This window comes from Macaca thibetana, chromosome 13 (genome assembly GCF_024542745.1).
Source record: "Macaca thibetana thibetana isolate TM-01 chromosome 13, ASM2454274v1, whole genome shotgun sequence".
NCBI classification, from domain to species: domain Eukaryota; kingdom Metazoa; phylum Chordata; class Mammalia; order Primates; family Cercopithecidae; genus Macaca; species Macaca thibetana.
Window position 1 is genome coordinate 52,548,288 of NC_065590.1, and position 23,247 is coordinate 52,571,534.

Genomic DNA, 23,247 nt, shown 5'->3' on the forward strand with positions numbered 1-23,247 from the left:
CCACCATGCCCAGCATGCAGCAACCTTCTGAGCATAAAAAATATGATTGTTTCATTCCTGCCTTCTAAATCTCATACCACATTTCTCTTCTGATCCAAGCCTGCTGTGCAAGGAGGAGAATTCTGGGAACTGTAGTCCCAGCTGAGCTAAATCGACATAATAGGCATCCACCACAGAGAAGAAGGTGGTTGAGTAGACAGCAGAAATATTAATGTCTCACTTCTTGATGTTTCCAGATAGAAAACTGAATATGCTTTATAGCCAAGTAGCCAGATCTATTAATTCAGGGTAGGAAAAATGTAAGCATTTTATCTTTGCATGACAAAAAGAATCTGAGATAGAGCACATAAAAGCTAAAGCCCAGGATAAATTATTCAAAATATAAGAAAGATACAAGGAAAATTAATAGATACCTTGAACAGCATAAGAGTGCTAAAGGTATATGACCCACCACACAGAAGGTTTCTTGAGGGGTGTCTGTAGCAACAGTAGTAATAGCACTGGCTGAAAGACATTTAGGTCTTCACCAACATCTGTTTGAGTAGGAAGCAGGGATGTGAAGGTGACAAAACTGGAAAGGTTCTGTTCTTTAAAACTCCCTATGAAGGAAAGAGATTCAGCAATCCTGGTCAGTTCTCAATATCTCTAGAGAAAGTGCCTCTGTTAAGTCATCCAAAGGGGTAAGGTGAGGTAATGCACATGATCTGTCAATTCATCAATATCATCACTTCAATAGTGGCTCAGGGATCCCAATGGTAGATTTCTGATTGGATTCCTGGAATTCTTTTTTTTTGAGACAACGTAGTTTCGTTGTGTTGACCAGGCTGGTCTCCAACTCCTGGGCTGAAGCAATTCTTCTCCTGCCTCAGCCTCCAAAAGTGTTGGGATTACAGACATGAGCCACTGTGCTCAGCTAGGTTCCTGGGATTCTTCGTAATCTCTCTTTCACATTTTTTGATTTCTATACTTTTTTCTAAGGGGAAACTAGAGCCTTACAACCAGATGGGAAAAATGAGCCAGCCCCTCACTCTGTGAAGGGGCATGGCAGTTCTTTAAAGCCATCACTGTGATCACTGCTCGTGAGAGACATTCTGAAGCATTTCAGCAACTTTTGGAAGGTGTCTATTTAGCTAGAGAGCTTTACGTGATTTGGAGCTGCTGCTTTTACTACGTACCATGAAGCTGTGCATCGTACTAAGTGCATGTCTACAATCACCCTCAAGTGCACTTATCTTTGACCTGCCATGTTATAAATATTTCAGATCCATGTGCTTCTTGTCTGAGAATATGACTGATTTGTTCTTTCCTCTGTGGATTGCAAACCAGGTTGATCCTTACAATTTAAACAAATAGAAAGTTAGGAATCATTATATTTTGGTTTGTCTGATAATATTTTAAAGGGAGAAGAATTTTAGCTAATGTGAATGACATAAGATGCAAATAATGACTGCATATTTGAAAGGGAAATTAATGTCATGAAAATTTAAACTAAGAGGGAAAAACATAAAATAAGTACATGATGCAACTGGTAAAAAGAAGGGCATCTTATTGACCCTATAATTAATAAAATCTCCCCCTGGATATCCTACCTGACCCTCAAAATATCATTTTCAACATTTGACAGAAGCTGGGCCTCTACATTTACAAGGTGTAAGTGTGATTCATATGAACTGTATTTCAGTTCTGTAGCTTCTACGATACAAATTGAAAACATCTTAGCAGCACAGAACACGGATCAATTACTGAACATCTCAGCAACATAAAAAATATTGAAACTGCATTAACATATGGACTGTAGTGCTTAATCAAAGTATTCCATGAATTATTCCAAAATCTATACAATTTAAATCAATTACTACCCAGAGATATTTGACACTGAAAACAGAATTTCATAAGAGTCCCTGATGAATGGAGCCTTAACTGCCTAGAGTTTCTGAACTGAATGAGATTAGGGTGTAGCAAATTTCATATGAAATGGAAGGTCCCTGACAAGGTCCAAAGAGCCAAGCAAACCTACCATTTGGCATGAATGATGATCTCTTTAAGGACAGCTTCTTCTTGGGGGTACAATGCTCACAGCTACCTTGGTGAGTAGGAGCCATTGTACAATGCAGGTCAGCCTGAGACAGAACCACCACCCAAAGGCTTAATAAAAGTGAGTATAGATGGACAGGTAAAGCTGCGAGGAGCGGACATGGTCAGATGAGGAGACTACCCTGGTTCCAGAGGTAACTTCTTGGTGACCCTCTGTTTTTTCAAAATAAAAAAAGTCTTTGATTAGAACAGGCATGTCTTCCTTCCCCTCCACTCTTCCTTCCTCTCTACAACCAAACAAACAGAACAAAATAGCTATGTGAATAAAGACTTTGAATGCTGCTTCTTTCACCGTTAGATATTACAACCCAGATGGGTGAGACTCATTTCTCCTCTTCTCTCTTTCCCTAGCTCACCACTGAGAAGAGCGTTGATGTAGTTACTGATCAATTATTCATTGGGATTCATTGGCCAGTCCTTAGTTTAATAGAGCAGAACAGATTCATCTCGGGGCAAAAGCAAGGCCTTAACACAGGCTACACTGAATCAGGGAAGGCATCCTGGTGCCTGTGTATGCTTGGATAGCAACTGCGCCCTGTAAATCCACACGTGTTTAGCAGAGGTTCTCCAACAGTCTGCTCTCTGTGGTTGCCTGGCCTTGAGGAACTTTATTATGGATGTCTTGGGGAGAGCAGGACAAGGTATAAAACATTTCTGGCATCCCAGAAGTTGCCCTTGGGGGTACCGGTTTTTAATAGGCCTAGACACTGTATGGCCTCTTGGTGGCCTAAAATTAATAGAGGCCTCTAGTTTCAGAGAGAATCACAAGACACCAGTGTGATACTGGTGACCCCTATCACCAACAGAAGACCTCCAGCCACAAAGCACATCTCTCAAGTTTCCTATCCCTTTCGCGGCCCCCCAAAATAGATCTAGGCCCTGAGATGGTATTTCAGAGCTCATGTATTTACACACATATATATAGGCTCACATACAATCCAAACTTATGCTGGGGAAGGAGAGAAGAGCTTTGAATACCTTGTGAGATTAGACCAATTTTAACAACTAAAAGTGACCTGAGAGTTATCAAATCTGCGTAAAATGACACTATGGGATGGAAATGATGATTTGACAAAACACGGATGAAAGTAGTGATTAAGAACCTACATATTTAGCCCTTTTCTGTTATTTCCTTCTAGAAATTGAGTTTCTTTAAATAAACTGGTTACCAGAGATGTATCATTACATAGTTTCTGTAAATTTTATTTTTTTATTTTTTGAGATGGTGTCTCGTTCTGTCACCCAGGCTGGAGTGCAGTGGCGAGATCTCAGCTCAGTGCAACCTCAACCTCCCCAGTTCCAGCGATTCTCCTGCCTCGGCCTTCTGGGTAGCTGGAACCACAGGCATGCGCCACCATGCCTGGCTAATTTTTGTATTTTTAGTAGAGGCAGGGTTTCACTACGATGGCCAGACTGGTCTTGAACTCCTGATCTCAGGTGATCCACCCACCTCAGCCTCCCAAAGTGCTGGGATTACAGGTGTGAGCCACCATACCCGGCCACAGTTTCTGTAAATTTTTAATGTAGAGACAAAATAACAGCACAGAGAGAAAAAGAATTGGATAAAACCTTTTTCTAGTTCTCTTCCCTGAGTATGTTTGAGTCTATCCATAAAAAGAAATACATGGGCAGCCCTGCACAGGGAGTCAAGAAACCAGGGCCCTGGCTCCAGTATGGGAAAGCTGCAGATTTGGCACAAGCCCTAACTCTCTTTAACCTTGGTTTCCTCGCCCAGCAGAGGCCCTGCAGTACAGGTTCCCCAGCTGCTTCCAATTTCCTCTCAACTTGCTAGTGAATGAGTCATAACCTGTCCTTTTAAAGGGGCCAGGGCATTTGCAATACATCAAATGTAGGTTAGACACGACTCAAACAGCTATCCCATGTAAAATACCAATTGTATAAGCAAAGATTCCTTGACTCCAGGTTTTGCGTGTTCACCGTGGAAGTTAGACTTAATCTCGCCCACATTTCAAAGGGAAGTTACTGAATGGACGTTGATATGTATTAGAGCCTAATGTGGCTGTGGGACACAGCACCTGGGATCCCTGACGGCTCTGCTCCCATCAGTAAGTGGATCCTGGCCACCAGCGTCTCAGCTGCTTTGCTATCTCAGAATTAAAGGAAAAGAGAGGAGATGCTCAAGGCTGCTTTTTTTTTTTTTTTCCTCCTTAGAAAGTTTTCAGAAAGTTATTTTATTTATTTATTTATTTATTTATTTATTTATTTATTTAAGATAGAGTCGCACTCTGTTGCCAGGCTGGAGTGCAGCGGCGTGATCTCGGCTCATGGCAACCTCCCACTCCCTGGTTCAAGCAGTTCTCCTGCCTCAGCCTCCTGAGTAACTGGGATTACAGGCACACGCCACTACACCCAGCTAATTTTTGTATTTTTAGTAGAGACGGGGTTTCACCATGTTGGTCAGGCTGGTCTCAAACTCGTGATCTCAAGTGATCCACCCACCTCAGCCTCCCAAAGTGCTGGGATTACAGGTGTGAGCCACCCCACCTGGCCCAGAAAGTTAATTATTAAAGACTTCAAACATATAATACAGATGAAAGTATAACAGCATACATTTACCTATACACGAGTCTTAAAACTGTTAACATTTGGCCACATTTGGTTCGATTAAAAAACAAACAAACAAAAAAGGAATAAAAACATTTTAGTTGCAGTTGAAATACCTGCCCATTCTCATCTGAGATGTTACTTCTCTACAGAGGTAATAACTTCTTATCGTTGATATACATTTTTCCTGCCCGTGTTTTTATACTTTTTCTACATATTTATTCATGAATAAATATGATACCGTTTGTGTGTTTTGCTCTTTTACATAAAAGATATACTGAAAATGACTTTTTGTAACTTGCTCTTTTCTATTCAACTTTACATTTTTGAATACATTAATCTGTGTTGAAATATGTAGGCATTTATTCATTTTAACTGAGATATCATATTTCATTGTGTGATGATGAAACCACAATTATGTGTTCTACTAGTGATGAACATCAACCTTCTAACCTATTCACATTACAAAGAATTACGTGTATCTCGTTCTGTACCTGTCTGAGCAGCATAGAACTGAAGGTGAAGATGTTTCCTTGAAGGGTATGAGCATCTTCCACGTGAACAGATATTGCAAAATTGCTCTAAGTGGCTGTGCAAATGCGCACACCCTGTCATGTATCAGAGTTCCTGTTGTTCCATATCCTCGCTAATGTGGTATTACCAGACTTTCAGATTTTAGTTATTTAGGTGAGTGTGAAATGGTATCTCATTTGTGATTATTATTGGCATGTCCTGATTACTAGTGATATGGTGTGTCTCTGTGTCCCCACCTGAATCTCATCTCAAATTGTAATCCCCATGTGTGGAGGGAGGGAGGTGATTGGATCGTGGGGGAGGTTTCCCCATGCTGTTCTCACGATAGTGAGTGAGTTTTCACGAGATTTGAAGGTTTTATCGGGGGGGGTCTTCCACCCTTCGTTTTCGCTTCCCCTGCTGCCTTGTGAAGATGTTTGTTTCCCTTTCCATCATAATTGTAAGTTTCCTGAGGCCTCCTCAGCCGTGTGGAACTGTGAGTCAATTAAACCTCTTTTTTTTTTTTAAAGTAAATTACCCAGTCTCGGGTATTTCTTTATAGCAGTTTGAAAATGGATTAATACAACAACTAGAGAATTTTTTCATTTGTTTATTGGTCTTTAGAGGCTGCTCTTCTATTAACTGACAGTATATGCCTTTTGCTCATTTTTTTCATTGGGTTGCTGCCTTTTTCTTTGGTAGTATTTCCTTCTATTTTGGGATACTAATATTTTCTTGGTTGAAAATATGAGTTGCAAATATCTTAAGCTTTGGCCTTTCACTTTATATATGGTGTCTTTTGTCATACAATAACTTTACATTCTAATGTAGTCAAAATCCATTTTTTCCTTTATGGTTGGTACCTTTTCTGTCTTGTTTAAGAAACCCTTCAGGCCAGGAGTGGTGACTCATGCTTTTAATCCCAGCACTTTGAGAGGCCGAGGTGGGCAGATCATCTGAGGTCAGGAGTTCAAGATCAACCTGGCCAACATGGTGAAACCTTGTCTCTACTAAAAACACAAAAAAACTAGCCAGGCCTGGTTCTGTGTACCTGTAGTCCCAGTTACTCAAGAGGCTGAAGCAGCAGAATTGCTTGAACCCGGGAGGCGGAGCTTGCAGTGAGCCGAGATCGCGCCACTGCACTCCAGCCTGGGCGACAGAGTGAGACTCCTTCTCAAAAAAGAAAAAAAAAAAAAAAAAAACCCTTAGACACAGAGATAGAGGCAGTTGTATAGTGGAGAGTCTACACTTGGAGTTGGAATGCTTAGATTTGAATCTCATATTAGCTTCTTAAATGATGGGAAGCCTTGCTCTTTTCTAATTCCTGGAAAAGTTTGTATCGGATCAGGGTTATCTGACCTTAAAGGTTTGGCAAAACCCAACTTATACAATCATCTGGGCCCTGTACATTTTGTTGTTGTCATTGTTGATTTGTTCAACAGGTTTATTGAGCTATCATTAATATGCCATACAATTCACCTATTATAAGTGTACAGTTTTTTTTTTTTTGGTAAAGCTATTCATGTTGCAACCATCACCACAGTGTAGTTTTAAAGCATTTTCATCATCCCAAAAAGTTCATGACCATTTGCTGTCAATCTTAGCTTCCTCTCCTAGCCCCAGGCAATCTGCGGATAGAAATTTGTCTTTCCTAGAAAGGTCATATAAATAGAGTCATACAATATGTAGTCTTTCGCTTAGTAATTATGAAGTTCATATGTTATAACATGTTATCACTGATTCCTTTTTATGCTGAATGGTATTCTATTTATGGATATACCAGATTTTATTTATCCATTCAAGAGTTGATGGACATTTGTATTGTCTCAGGTTTTTGGCTATTATGAGTAGTGCTGCTTTGAACATTTGCTTACAAGTCTAAATGTAACTCAATTTGAGTAATCCATATTTTCTTTCTGGCTGGTTTAAGATTTTCTTTTTGTCCTTGGCACTTTGCTATTTCATTACAATATTTCTAGGGGTAGATTTATTTTTATTTATACTGCTCATTATGCTTCTTGAATCTTAGTACTCATGTCTTTCTGTAATCCTGTGAGATTCACAGTTACCATCCCTTCTGTTTGATGCTCTCCATTTTCTCCATTCTCTCTTCCTAGAATTGCCATTATGTATGCCACACTTTTTCATTCTATTCTCACATCTCCCAGCTTCCCTGGGTTGCAGTTTAGAAAATTTCTTTGCCTCTCTCTTCTGAATCAAGAATTTTTCTCTTCTGTTAGGTTGCATTTTCTGTTACCAGTTCATTAAACTCTTAATTTCGTTGTCAATATTTATTTCTCATTGGTTCACTTTCAAAAATGTCTTTTTCTTTGCTCATTTTGTCCTCTTTCCTAGGATCTATTCCTTTAAAAGAAACTTTTTAATCATTTAAAATATATGTAATATTTCTCTTTCTCTCTCTCTCTTAGAGACAGGGTGTCCCTCTGTCATCATGGCTGGAGTTCAGTGGTGCAATCATAGCTCACTGTAATCCCAAACTCCTAGGCTGAAGTGATTCTCCCACCTCCATCTCCCAAGTAGCTAGGACTATAGGCATGCACCACCACACCCATCTAATTTTTAAATTTTTGTAGACAGGGTCTTGATGTGTTGCCCAGGCTGGTGTCAAACTGCTGGGTTCTAGTGATCCTCCTGTCTTGGCCTCCCAAAGTACTGCGATTACAAATGTGAGCCACTGCACCCAGCCATGTAATCTCTTTAAGGTTAATTTATTACCTACTGTTCTGACAGTATGATTTCTCCCATTTATTGTCTCTCCTGACTTTCCCTTGTTACAGTTCATTACCCTGTGTGGTTTATAAATTTTTGCTGTGAGCCATTTCTAGCAGGTGTTCATTATCATATTTGAAATGTTTGTGCTTCCTGAGTTGTGGAAATGTCACTTTGGGATGGTTTTGCATTTGTTTCTGTGGACTAGGAGTTTAGTTGTTCCAAATCTGGTTTTCTACCTTTATTCTTTGGCATGGGATTCTTACACAAATGACATAATCTGGACCTCAGACTCCCCATAAACTTGTGGTTTTGATTTCTTTTTTTTTTTTTTTTTTTTTTTTTTGAGACGGAGTCTTGCTCTGTCGCCCAAGCTGGAGTGCAGTGGCGCGATCCTGGCTCACTGCAAGCTCCGCCTCCTGGGTTCACGCCATTCTCCTGCCCCAGCCTCCCGAGTAGCTGGGACTACAGGCGCCCACCACTGCGCCCGGCTCATTTTTTGTATTTTTAGTAGAGACGGGGTTTCACCGTGGTCTCGATCTCCTGACCTTGTGATCCGCCCGCCTCGGCCTCCCAAAGTGCTGGGATTACAGGCGTGAGCCACCGCGCCCGGCCGGTTTTGATTTCTTAGTAGGTACTTTTTGTTTGTAGTCTTGATTTTTTTTTTTCCAATTAGTGTCCCAGGCAGATGGTAAGCTTCCTTGTTGCTTTCCTGACAGAGCAAGTCGTTTTCCTAAGCCCTTTAGAAGGGCAGCTCTTTGAGGGTTCTAGTTTTGTGTGTTTCTGATTACAGCTCCCCACCCCTCTGAGGCCCGGGGCCACATCTCCTGACCCTTCATGTATTGCCAGTACCATCTCTTGGTTTCCCAGTGTCGTTCCCCAGGGTCACCCTGGTACCAGTTCATGGGCCTGTTCCTCTGGCTTCAGAACATTCTTGTTTTCTAGTTTCAATGTTTTGAGTATGGGTGTGTATCAGAATCTCCTTCAGGTTGTATGCTGCCCAGTGTTCCTATGTGTCTGCAGCCATGCTGAGTTTGACTTCAGTTCAGTGTGCCTCAGAGCTGGGGGTCTCCATCTCTCTCTATCCCCTGCTTGCTCAGGGGCATCTGCTGACTGTCGATTCAGCCAGAGGACTGAGAGGTCGGAGGCATTGCCCTCTTTGGAGAAGGCTTAGGCTGCCCTTCTATTCACCACTGCCCTCAACCTCATTCTTTCTTCCTTCAGGAACCTGGAGAGTTCAGGTTCCTCAGGGAAGCCACAGCTGTGTCTTCAATTTTCCTTCTTCCAGGATAAAGCAAAACAGGTCGAGAAGGAGCCTCCTTGAGGATCAGCATCCCTCTCCCCTTTCCACGTCCTTCTCTCTGTCGACCTGGGAGAGGCCCAGGCCAGCATTCCTCCAGGCCTCAAGAGGGATTCTCTGGTTTCTTTGGTGTTCGTTCTGGTTCCTGCTGACAGGTGTGACTGTTCCTCTTGGTAGGATGGTGAAGAACAGAGGCGTGGGTTTGGACTTGGGGATGGAGAGGAAGAGTTAGCCCTTCAGTTGTTTTTGGCTCTTTAGGTGCATGCAAAGGCATTCATTAGGTCCAGCCTGACTCATCACAGTGCTGCAGTGAGATTTGGAATCCAGGCTTGTAATAAAGCATTGCTTGTGTTGTTGAAAGGGTGGTTATTTAGAAAGGGATTAGGATCCCAATGAGCCTGAATCACTTAGACCTGTGTTTCTCACGGTTGCCTGCACATTCAAATCACCTGGGGGACTTCTAAACATGATATGGGTAGCCTGCCCCTAACTCACAACAATCAGATCAGAATGTCTGAGGATGGATTCAGGTATCAGTGTTATAAACTCTCCTAGTGATTCTAATGTGCAACCAGAGCATCAAACCACCGCCTTAGACATACACCATCTTAATCACATCCCAATATTATTTCCAACACAAGTTTAAGTCAAGACATCTGCCCTCTTTAAGAATCATTAATTAGCTGTGGGGAGAGGTTAAGAGAGCTGTGTTCAGATATGAGATAACTGTTAACACATATATTTTTAAAAGGCCAAGAGACTGATTACCATGTGATACAACAAAACTTCCAAATCATATTCTAAGTTAAGGTCAACAAGCTAGGGAGTTCTCTGTTCCCCCTTTACACCTCTTGATTATTTGATCTTTGTTTTGGTCTCTGTGGAAGACAAAGATGCTCAGTCCACAACATTTTTACAGCTGGAAGGGTGGTCCCTGGAGTCCGAAGCCTTCACTTTATTCTGAGGGCTACAGTGGTGACCCTGCAGGGTTTAGAGTATTTTTTAGTCCTCATTGCTCCCTTCTCGATTTTGGGGTGCAGCCCTCCATGCAAAATCTTCTCTCTGTTGTGCCACATAAGTCCCACAGGGGACTCCTTGGCCACTCTAGATCAATTCTCCAGTGCACCTGTGAGCTTCCCTCAGCTTTGAAGCCTTCTTGAAGGTTGAGCAAAATGTTGCCTGCACACATCACAGGGGAGAACACAGGCTCTTGAAAGACGCTGGGTTTTAGTGGAGAAACCATTTCCAGAATTCCCTTTAGGATACCCAGTTCCTTTCTCCAGGAAAGAGGGACGAGATTTCCTTTTTGCTTTGGCAGAACGTTTGAATGCAATCTCAGGGGTCCTGAGGGTGTATGAGCAGAAGGTCATTGGTCTGATTTCAAAAGGGCATGGACTAAAAATTCCTGAGAGGAAATGTCTGTTGAAAGGACCTCCTAGGTACTTGCTATGTCTAGATAACAATGAAAACTCGCCAATCAATTCTGAAAGTCCTAAAATATGTCTGCCATCCTCCCAGGTCTACACTGATTTGCAGTTCTTCATTCCTTCCTCAACTGCATTAATGTAAAAATTCTACTGCAGCCATGCTATTTACTGCTTTTCCATGTTGAGGAAATGAATCTTTTATCTTGTCTCCCACTTTATTTGTTTCTCTTTTTACTTGAAATAATTTTTTTTTATCGTGTTGTATGCAGTTTGCTTTGACACTTTTCTTTTTAAAACTTTATTTTTTATTTTTTTTTGAGACAGAGTCTCACTCTGTCACCCGGGCTGGAGTGCAGTGGTGCGATCTCCCGGGTTCACGCCATTCTCCTGCCTCAGCCTCCCGAGTAGCTGGGACTACAGGCGTCCGCCACCACGCCTGGGTAATTTTTTGTATTTTTAGTAGAGACGGGGTTTCACCGTGTTAGCCACGATGGTCTCTATCTCCTGACCTCGTGATCCCCCCACCTCGGCCTCCCAAAGTGCTGGGATTACAGGCATGAGCCACTGTGCCTGGCCTCTTTTTAAAACTTAAAAAAAAAATAACTCCTTTCAGAAGGCTTATCCTGCACATTGGTAAACACTAGAAAACATTGCTGTTACCTCAGGAGGATGAACTTGAAAGGGGACAACAAGAATTATTCACTTTTTCTTTATACAACTTTGTTTACTTTCTTAAAATGGGCCCATATTCAGCAATTAAAAATATTACAAAATAAATTCAGTCACAAAGAATCTAAAGTGTTTTATTTGAATGTATGCAAACCCTTGATGTGTTACATTTTGTTGTAAATGTACACACTATAAGTACCTTTATAAATATACACACAAATACACATATAGATACATTAGTATTTATAAAGAACTGCAGACACTGCCTCCCCCACAGTAAACCCAGTACATTATAAATTAAAAACCAAATATGTGTGCCATCATTTAACCAAACAAATGATTTGCATTAAACCTGTAAGCGAAGGGAAATTCTGAGTTACGAGTGAAGATACAATGCTTAGCCAAGTGCGGAGAATAGTCCAATGTATGGATACCTTCTGATGTTTTCTTTGTTCTCATTTGAGAAACTGGAATGAGTTAACGTCAAGGAGCATGCTGAGGTTTAACTCATTCCATAGCTCCAGAGTGACACAGGCGTGATTTAAGGCCAGTGAGCCTGCTGAGGTTTCAGTTCGTAGTGGAAGATGTCTGTCTTTGATTGATTACATAGAACCAGGGGTTCTCAACACCTATTGTGACTGACCCAGGGCTGAATGCATCCAGGCAGTTGGTTTGCTGCATTCCTGTAATTTTTCTGGTTCTAGTCAAAGCCCTTGGATGTGAGTAGCTAGTGGATTGATCGGGACTGTTTGATGGGTCCTGGACCCTGCAACTACTCCCACGGCTCCAAAGGGTCTGGGCTATTTCTGGGTCAGACCAGAGCACCTCAAACCTTGAGACAGACTGTAGGGTCTGGACCCTGACTAGGGCTTTGGGCACCTCTAGGACTGGAGGTGGGCTCTAAGCTAAGACTGTTAGGAGTAGCTGGTGGGGCCAACTAGGAGTACTCACAACCGGGATGGACAGACGCAGAATCCTCCACAGACTCCTGCCCAGCACGGAGGACGGGCTGCATCTGCCCTGACCTCAGCTTGGTGGGTTCAGCCAGCCCTGAACCAGCTTTGGTTTTGGCACAGTAGTTGGTGACAATGCTGCTCTTCCAATTAAGACTTTCCTTAAAGGCAACTAAAAAACAGAAGAGAGTTACATTTGCAATATGTTTTTGCAAATGTATTTTTCTGAGCTTAGGGCTTTGTAGCTGCATTTTTTTGTTATTAGAAAAAAAAATCTTGCTAAATCATAAACAAAACTCTATTAAGTGGTTACGTTGGTGGTTGGAAATAGTGCTGTTGCTAAATAAAAAATAAGTGTAATTTGCTTTCATTGGAATGCGAAATTCCACAGAGGCTTGTGAAAAAAGTGCAGGGGCTTCTTTTGTGTTCTTAGGCATGAATTCAAAGAATTCAATTGTTCATGGATCAATAATGCTACAACTATGATAACTTCTGAGAGAATTCATCCTGCTGTGGTTTTTTAAGTTTGAGGGAAAATATTTTCATGAGGCCTACTTTGATGGGGCGAATTAAGTGTGGATTCATGACTGCTCAGGGAGGGGTAGTTTGGGAACTTTCCCAGTGAATCCTTTCCGAGTGATGAGGCAAGTCCAGCCCCTGGGACCACACGCTCACATCCTTCCGGCTATTTTAGATGCGAAGGGAAGTCCCAGAGCACCTCCTGTCCTGAGACAACGGGTTAGGGTGGGGACAAGTTAGACATTGTATTATAAAGTGAAAGTACCAGAAGCCCTCCCACCCATGTCCCAGGCCTAAAATCTAACTTGCTTGGCTTATTTAGCTTCAATACGTCCCCTGAATTGGTGCCCTTTTAGGCCTTGGCTTTCCCAAAGGGGTAGAAATTTATTTATAATTACAGCATGACAAAATCGGCCATACTGGAAATGAATTTTATGCACATTTAGTATAAAAGGTACTTTAACATTTCAGTTTCGTTCTCATTTTATTTTAGTTCTTCAGAGACATAGCCTGACCAAAATACTGATTGCAGTATTTAGAAATGGCCTGGGCCCTTTTCTTTCTGATTAAGAACAGGCGTGCTCATGGTTGAGGCACCAGCTCTCTTAAAAGCTGTGTTTAGCCATTGCGATGGCTCACACTTGTAATCCCAGCACTTTGGGAGGCTGAGGCAGGAGGATTGCTTGGGTTCAGGCGTTCAAGACCAGCCTGGGCTGAACATAGCAAGACCCTGTCTCTACTAAAAATAATCCCCCCCCGACCCCTGCCAAAACATAGCCAGGCATTGTGATACAGGCCTGTAGTTCCACTTACTCAGGAGGTAAAGGCAGGAGGATTGCTTGAGCCCAGGAGTTCAAAAGTGCAGTGAGCTATGAAAACAAAACAACAAAATCCCAAAACCTTATGTATCTGATAGCATAGCAGAGATTCAACAAATATTTATTAGATAAAGGAAAAAAGGATCAAGGATTGATTCAGTTCTATTTCACAGTATTTATCAAGTGCCTTGCACATACAGGAAGAAAAGGCACAAACTTGTGCCCCCAAATCTGGCCATTTTCAACCTCACACTTGGTATGTCATCCAACCAATGAAGAAATGATCGCCCCTGCCAACATCTTATTGAGCATAACGTTAGTGTGAACTTCTTCTGTATATTCTGTAATAGAGTCAATATACCTATGTCAAGGTTTCTCAACCTGGGTACCACTGACATTCTGGGCCAGGTAATTCTTTGTTGTGGGGACTGGCCTATGCACTGTAGGATACTTAGCAGCAGGCTCCCTGGCCTCTATCCACTAGGCACGACCCTCCTCCACCCCAATCAGTGGTGAGAACCAAAAATGTTTCTAGACATTGTCAAATGTCGTTTGGGGGACAATCACCCTCAGTTGGAAATCAGTGATTTATTTAAAATAATACTACATGATTATGCCACTTTAAGCGATACTAAAATTTAAAAAACCCTAATAATCTGGGGTCTTTTCTTATTTTGTGAAGGTGTTCTATAATATTCTAGCCCAAGGAACACACACAGAATGGACTTTCCTCTGAGAAGTAAGCGTTTTGTTTATGGGAAAAATAACTGTTATTTGGGCGTGGAGATTTATAGTTTAAAAAAGTTTTATAAAAAATTTAACTTATTTGGAACAATAATAGAAAAAAACCCCCCAGAGATCCAAGTGGTCATAATCATCACCTTGATGAACTCCTCTAACATTAAAAAAGTAAAATTAGCCAGGCATGGTGGCTCACACCTGTAATCCCAGCACTTAGGGAGGCCGAGGCAGTCGAGCCCAGGAGTTCAAGACCTATCTGAGCAATATGGTGAAACCCTATGTCTACCAAACATAAAAATGAAAAAATTGGCCAGTCATGGTGGCCCACGCCTGTGGTCCCAGCTACACAGGAGGCTGAGGCAGGAGGATTGCTTGAGCCCAGGAGGTCAAGGCTACAGTGAGCTATGTTTGCATCACTGCACTCCAGCCTAGGCAACAGGGCAAGACCCTGTCAAAAAAAAAAAAAAAAAAAAAAAAAAAAAAATTAGCATGGGAAACAAATGTCTGCTTCCTTCTGCTTCAGTCCCCAAAGTTAAATGTGGAAGTACAATATTTTTCGTTTCAGAAAAAAAAGTTTACAGTAAGGAAAGTTGAAGCTTTCTTTGGAGAAAATTGGAACAGACATAAATGTGAACCTGAAGTGGAGACAGGGTGATGACTTGAGGCTAATGCCAATTCCGAGCAAATCAGAAAGGAAGCCTGGGACATGGCTTTCCTTAAAAGAGTGGGAGACTATTTCTTACTTACCTACTCCCCAGATAGGGATAGTCTTCCTTTTCCCATGGTGCGCAGGCTGCATATTTTGGAAATATCGCTGTTTTTAGCTTAAATCTGGTAGTTTTAACTCAGCAAGTTTGCTGAGACTGGCTTTCTGGCAGAGAGTGCCGTCCCCATTTTTGTTAAGGTTGACCTGCTGCGGTGCTGCCAGGGACTCATTTACTGCCTTTTTTCCTCGGTACACAGGGCACCCACTCTTTCACTCCATTACCATGTTGTTCTGGCAAGAACAATTAAGGCTTTGTCACGCTCTGAGTCTCCCCAGCCTGGTTGTGAATGGACACAGGTTTCTAGTGAAAGGGCACCCATCGCTATGTCCCTGTCCTCTCCTTAAAAGGTGCCTGTGGATTTCAGCAGCTTTCCTTAATGAATCGGCTTTTCAGAAAAGTTCTAAATTTGTTTGATGTCCTGAAGCACTTGAGGCTCTTGATCTAAAAGTAGACATTATGAAGAATTTCTTAGTATTCTCTAAGCATGCTTTCCATCCAGTGAATGAATCTCTTTATGTGTTCTAGCCACTAGCACCCTAAAGTTCAGAGACATACAAGTAAAAAGGGCCATTTGTATGAGGAAAAAATATTTGAGAGCAACAGGATTTTTTGATTCTTTGTGAACTTTTATGACATTTCCCCTTTTAACATATTGCTATTTCTTCATTCACTTATTCATGCAGTCACTGGCACAAATTAACCAACAACTGTGTGTAAGACACTTTGTTAGGCACCGTGTGAGATGCAGGGCTAACTGGGAGGGAGTGTGTTAGAGTGTAGCTAAGGATGTGACTTCAGGAATCCTCAGATTTGTCAGCTTGGCCTCTTCTGGGCTATGAGCAAGTCACTCTACCTCTCCCAGGCTCATATTTCACATCTGAAAAATCAGAGGAATAATAGTATTTACTGTAGAGGGTTATTGCAAGAATTAATTGAGATACATTGGCAAAGCACATACCACCAAGCATCTTGTAATTTCTCATTTCGTGTTTTAGTCCGGTTTGTGCTGCTGTAACAATACCAAAGACTGGGTAATTTATAAAAAAATGAAATATATTTGGCTCACAGTTCTAGAAGCTGAGAAGTCCAAGATGGAGGGGTTGCACCTGGGAAGGGCCTTCTTGCTGTGTCATCCCATGTCAGAGGGCAGACGGCCAAGAGAGTGTGCAACAGAGAGAGTGTGAAGGGGGCCTACCTTGTCCTTTTATAAGAAACTCCTGAAATAACAGCATTGATCCATTCATGCAGGCAGAGCCCTCATGGCCTACTCACCTCTGAGAGGTCCCACCTCTTAATAGTGTTACAATGGCAATTCAGTTTCCAACACATGCTTCTGGAGGACACAGTCAAACATGGCAATGTAGTTTGTTTGTTTGTTTGTTTGTTTTTTTAAGCACCTAATAGACTAAAATGAAAAAATATATTTATGCAAATAATTATATATGGTAGAGAACAATAAATGCTATGAGAAGTAAAAAGGAGAGTATATTACACAGAATTAGTAGCACTAACTACTATAGCAAACAAGTCCCAAATTTGTGAGTTAGCATGATAGGGATGGCTTTCTAGGGTACCACTCCTCCAGATGACTCAGAGGTCCTATCTCCTTCTGTCCTTTGGCTTTCTAGAGCTTCATTCACTTCAAGGCAAAACTAGGAAAAAACAGTTTGAGTAAAATATGGTATGGAATGATTTGTAGCTAAGCCTGTATATGAGTTGCTTATTAATCTGTTAGTTATCTGTTTACGACAGGTATTAACACGATTTAGATGGGCTGAGGAATTTGATAGCAGCTTAACTGGATGGTTCTCGCTCTGGGTCTCTCATGAGACTGCAATCAAAGTTTGCCCATGCTGTGGTCATCTGAAGGCTTGAATGAGATGGGAAGATTCTCTTCCAAGAGGACTTTCTCATGGCTATTGGCAGAAGGTCTCAGTTCTTTGTTGGCTGTTGGCAGGAGGCCTTAGTTCCTTGCCATGTGGACCTCTCCACTGGGCTGATTGAGTGTCCTTACAACATGGCCAGAGGCTTCCCCCAGAGCCAGTCACCTCATCTGAGAAAGAGTGAGGGGAGAGAGGAGAGAGAGAACACATAAAGCAGAAGCTTAACGGCTTTTATGATCTAGCCTCAGAAGTCATATACTGCCACCTCCACCATATTTGTTCATTAGAAGAGAATCACTGTGCAAAAGAAGGGGAATCAAGTTCCACTTCTTGAAAGAAGTAGCATCAAAGAATTTGTGAACATATTTTCAAACCACTACAGTCTAGAAATGACGAATATCACTTCTGTTTGCATTCTGTTGGCATAAATCCGCCACATGGTCCAATTAAGTGAATGTGAAATGTGGTTTATTTGTGAGCACAGGAAGGAGAGGAGAATGGAATATGGGGTGGAAAACATCTGTGTTTATTAGCATGTGGAGAGTCTAGCTAGTAGATGCAAAGGAGGAGGTTAAGGAAGACTGAAGGGAAGAAGTGATATTTTGAATATAGGTAAGATTTGAAGAGGTGGAGATACTGGAGAGGATATTTCAAATGGAAAAATAAAAGGGCATGGAGGCAGGAAATGATGGCTGTAGCATGGGTGAAATGAAGTAGGTAAAGATCAGGTTGGAAAGGCATGCTGGGACCATCAGAAACTATAAAACTGGAGTCTTTCGATTAGTTGCAATGTTTCATAATTGCTACTTCATTATTTATCTTGCTTTACAGGGCATATCTATAATGGCCACATTATCAATGATTTTCATAAGTAAACATGTTACTGCACTGGCTCAGTTTTACTGTTCTCAATTTCCGTTGACTATTTACTCTTAGAACTCTTTGGACATTGATAACAATATAGTGATTTAGAATATTGTGTGGTATTGAGTACCCAAACGGTACTGATATTTAGAGGGATGGCTAAAAGAGAAAGGAAATTAGAATGTTTGTTGTCTTTCATTGTTCAGATTTCTATAGCAGGAAATTTGTGCTTTGTAATCAGACTGACTTTATTAAGTTCTCTTCAGCCACTTATTATGGAGTAAGCTACTTAACCTCTCTGGGCCTCAGCTTCCTCATTATAAAAATGAAGCTGCTAATACTTACTGTGAACATATTTCAGGGAGAAAATGAGATGGCATGAAACAACCTAGGATATGGTGCAAGCACCGAAAAAAGAAAAAAAAAAGCCAGTGATCTCTCTGTTCATTCTCTTCCTGCACTGTGGCACAGGACCACTATTATAGTCTTGGCTCCTTTTCTCAAGGTTTCATCTGGAAGGAAGACAAGAACACCCACTGAAAAATTATGGGAAAAAGTCTGATGGTTTACAATCAAGTGTTAAATCAGATGGAATTCTGAAATGGGCCCATTATGGAAAGTGGCCCATTTCCATATAGGCCAAATGCCAAAGCCTCCAAGGGGCAGATGGCACAGGAGCGAAAGGATGAGGAAGGCTGAATAGGTTCATAAAATCATAGACTTCGGGGTTGGAAAAGTCTTTGAAGAACAGCATAGCAAGTAGTTGAAAGGACGGGGATTGAAATTATGCAAAGCCAGGTTCTAATCCTTTCTTTGTTCCTCGCTGGCTATATACTTTTGGGCAATTTATTTCTCTCAGTCTCAGTTTCCTCATCTGAAAAATGGGGACAGTAATGTTCCCTGTAATGGGTATTAAGAAGATGTGAGAAAACATAGGTAAACTACTTAGGGCAATGTACAAAGTAAGCCTTAGTTAACAGTAGCCTTTATGATTTGTGGAGCCTTTTTATGGTGAGTAAAGAAACAGGCCTAGAGAGTTGTAACGACTTCCCTAGCGTCATTTTACGGGGTCAGTTAGGAATTGGAATAGAACCTCAGATTAGAACCAGCATGAACAAAGGCATAGAGGTTGGTAGCATCATATCACGTGGGTATGGAACAGAGATGGCAGGGGAAGGTTTGGGCAGAGAACGATGGGGCAGGACTAGGCCTTGAAAGCAGGAAAGCAGCTTGAGCTTGATGAGGGAAAGAGGGAAATGTGATCTCAAATTCCTGGGCAGAGAGATGTTTCTTGCAAGCGTATTCTGAGACTTCACTGCAAAGAGATGAATGATATAATGAATACAATAGACTTTGACTCAGAAATAGGAATACAGTCATTCAGCCACAAAACCCGGTGGAGAAGGACCTACTAAAAGGCACCCAAGGCATTTCAGCATTCTTAACCTGCAGTCAAGGAAACAAGACTAAAAAAGATATCACCACAGAAACACTGTTTTGAAAATATCTATAAAGGAAAGAGGAGAATCAACTATGTATTTTGTGCCCACGTTCCCATGGTAGCATGTGTCTGTACAAAATGCTTGGTAAGGTATGGGTGTGATCATGCGTATGTGTATGTCTGTGTGTGCATGTGGGTGTGTGCACGCATTGTCTATGTCAGGGGCAGGTGTGGGAACTAGGTGTGGAGGACACATAGCCCTGGCTCATGTGGCGCTGCAGTTAGAGGAAAGCATATAAGCACAAGGTCTCCCTGTAATGTCCACAGGTAGATAAGGAATTCCCAGGAGCATTTTGAGTGTTTTAACTTGTGCCAAATGAACTGTGGAGTAGCATCTCAGATCACTTTGGGTCGATATAGAAAGTTATCAGCTGGAACCTGGAACCTTGAATACATGCAAATGAGAAGACACTCCATGGGAAGAACTGAGGCAGTGCAGGAGGGTTGGGGGTGGGGTTCTGCGTGGGGATGCAGTCCAGATGCATTTGCTTTGGAATCTAGGCTTGTGCTAATTCACTGAAGAGCCTTTGGCAATTTGATCAATACAATAGTGTCTAAGACTCATTACTGAAAGAATAATAAAGTCTACATTTAGTGGTATTATAAATATCAAAGGAGTTATCATAAATACAAGTACTGAGTATATAGGAGGCATATAACACATTTATTTTCTTTCCTTTTTTTTTTAAATTTTTTATTTTTTGAGATGGGGTCTTGCTGTGCTGCCCAAGCTGGAGGGCAGTGGCGTGATCTTGGCTCCACTGCAGCCTCAGCCTCCCAGGCTCAAGCGATCCTCCCACCTCAGCCTCCTGAGTAGCTGGGACTGGAGGTGCACACCACCACAACAAGTTAATTTTTTTTTTTTTCGAGAAGGAGTTTTGCTCTTGTCACCCAGGCTGGGGTGCAATGGCGCAATCTCGGCTCACTGCAACATCCACCTCCTGGGTTGAAGCGCGTCTCCTGCCTGAGCCTCCTGAGTAGCTGGGATTACAGGCACATGCCACCATGCTTGACATTTTTAAGTACAGATGGGGTTTCAGCATGTTGGTCAGGCTGATTTCAGACTCCTGACCTCAGGTGACCCACCCACCTTGGCCTCCAAAGTGCTGGGATTATAGGCATGAATCACCGTGCCTGGCCAACTTAATTTTTTGAATTTTTGTAGAGACAGGGTCTCCCTATGTTGCCCAGGCTGGTCTCAAACTCCTGGGCTCAAGGAATCCTGCCTTGGCCTTCCAAAGTGCTAGGATTACAGGCATGAGCCACCAGGCCTGGCCTTTCCTTGCCCTCCTAAATAAGGGATTCTCGAACCTTAGACTACATAAGAATCACCTAGGAGATGCAGATGTCACCTCATCCGCAAGAGTCTGATTCAGAAGTCTGCAAGTGTGGCCTAGGAATCTGCATATGATCTAGGGACACAGGTGATCTGATGAGGGGCTCTAATAACCACACATTATGAAACACTAGAAGAGTGAGGAACTGGAGAAAAAAAAAAGCCAAAGGATAAAACCTGAAATGCATCCCAGACGAGGAGGCATTGTTAGGGGCAGCCAGGCCAATTTCCAGAGATGTCAGTCACAGCCAATCAGGCCGATAAACTACATTTATAGTAAAAGCCTTGTTTTTAAGTTGAATCAATGTAATTTCCTTGTGTGAAGCCAGGCTAGGAAACTGGGAGCCCTAGAAGCTATGTTTTGCTGATATCTATATCATTCATTTATTGCTTCGTTCATTTGTTTCTTCGTTGGTTTATTATTCATTCACAGGTTTGGGTGCCTGCTGCATGTGAAGCTTAAGTAGAGGCTTGCGTGCCTGTCTCATGAGGCTTACATAGGTACATGCTCTCTGCCCTCAAAAACTAAAGATGTGAAAATATGACATTTTAAATCTCTGCAAAGGACAGTAGTACAGTACTTTCATCACGAAAGCACAAACTTAGGAGTAGAGATAACAAGTTCTACGGCTATTAGAATTCAGGACATGTGGGTCCCAAAAAGCTTATTTGAGCTTTTGGGAACTGAGTTGGGACTTGAAAAGGGAGTTTGATTTAAACGGAGTAGAGGGGACAACATTCCAGTTTTCTCCTTTGGTTGAATACTTCTTTTTCTATATTTTGTGAATGGTTATACATGCTTTAGTTATTTTTGTTAGAACCGGTACCTGTGCATTTTATTGTTAATGATAATATGTTCTGTTTCCTGAGAAAGCGGGGCATTTGTGTTTCTTCTTTTCTAGAAAATTTTTTGGTAGTTTCACATGCATATTTTCCCAAATGCATTTCAAAACAAAATTTTGATGTTCTAAAAAAAAAAATCTATTAACATGTATAAAACATATAATTTGGTCAATTAATTAAGGAAGAATTTAAGTTGCTACAATAGATTTCCTATTTAAAAATGTTGTTTTAAACTCCTGTTGGTTGAGCTTAGGTGCAGGCCTGCACCTGGATAAGCTCTGGAGCCGTAAAGCCGTGTGAGGCTGGGATTTTTCCCAAGAAAGACTAGCACTGGTTATCCTGCCTTGGTAACCCAGGGGAATATTATCACCACAAACCCAGGTCAGTTTTGTTCACCTTCTCCCCCACAGCGGCAACACTAATTAAGAATGTCAAACTACTGACTGTTCCCAGGTAACAGTATGATAAAGTCAATGTTTTTCCCAGCTGGATTCCCAAATCTGGTAAGGAAAGGAGAACCGGGTTCAGCCTGCTGTGTCCTGATGCTCCCTGCTCTGCAGGGCTCTCTAAATAGCTCCCACCAATTAAGTGGGGAATCTATGGGCACATGTTAAAGAGAAGCACTAACATGTACTGAGCTCCTGGGCTGGGTGTTTCACGTGTGTCAGTCCTTATACTTCACACGTGCTCTACTTTTTAAGTGTATTCGCTACCTGCTTTATCTTTTTCTTTTTAGAGCAATCCCACAGGTAATAAATATTAAATGAAGGCTTGAAGGTTAATGAAATTACACGTTGACACAGAACAGTCACTGGTCTATTTGACTCCAACATCTGTGCCTTTTCTTATCTACTACACACTTTCCAGCCCCAACACCAAGTCCAAGGAGTTGTGAATACAGACACCTACTGTTGCCACACAAACATACCTATGGACTGCTGAAAACAAAGGGAGAACTGGGTTTTCATTAAGGAAATAATGACTGATTTTCCCGGGAAAAATAGTATCTGTAGTATCTTGCAGTGTAGCAGTCTCAGAGTTGTGCTGGAGCTAGTTTGTATTGACTTGCAAGAGCCAATTGTTAGGTTTCACAACCAGCTGAGAATTCCTGAAAATCTATTATTAAAAGTTAAATTATATAAACTTATGTAAATTATATAAACTATACAAATTATATAAATAAAATTATGTTAAAAATAAATGTCATAAATATTCACAAGTTATCATTTCCTAATCATTTTACTGTTCTTGATTATTGCCTCTGCTCTTGAGGTAGAAATACTATATAATGGTGCTATATACTGTATATATCTCTTCCCAATTGATAATCAGTAAAGTTTTGTTGGTAGCTTGAAATCAGCCATGGGAGTTGTAGCTACACGATGGAAATTGGTCAATATTATGAATCAGGCTGTTGTTTCCCAGGGAGCCAGTTGTTAAACATTTACCAGCAAACCATGGACAGTATGCAGACAGGTGTTGTCATAAATTCCCTTTGTAAGGAAATAAACAGTCCACAAGGGCTGATGAATAGCTTCTGTAAGCCCAAGAGTGCTATCCTCTCCTTTGAGACTTGACCGAGAGAACCGAAGTCAGGAAAACGGACTGCTAAGGTGAGAAGTAAAGACTCTGTTCTTCAGAAGGACACTAGCTCATTCACAAAATCCTGGCACGCAAACTCTTGTGTGAACTTCACAGTGATCCTGGAAGGTAGTGCCTCTGCC

General features: G+C 41.6%; 1 long non-coding RNA gene across 2 annotated transcripts; it reads right to left on the reverse strand.

Moving 5' to 3' along the window:
- Positions 1-11,375: 11,375 nt before the first annotated feature.
- On the reverse strand, positions 11,376-19,420 carry LOC126933723 (uncharacterized). Of its 2 annotated transcripts, XR_007718721.1 has the most exons (4): positions 18,189-19,420; positions 15,077-17,149; positions 13,584-13,639; positions 11,376-12,977 (listed from the first exon to the last, which is right to left on the reverse strand). It is a non-coding gene; the product is annotated as an uncharacterized LOC126933723 (long non-coding RNA). The 2 variants fall into 2 exon arrangements; XR_007718720.1 differs by having other exon boundaries at positions 15,077-19,420.
- Between the last annotated feature and the right edge of the window lie 3,827 nt (positions 19,421-23,247).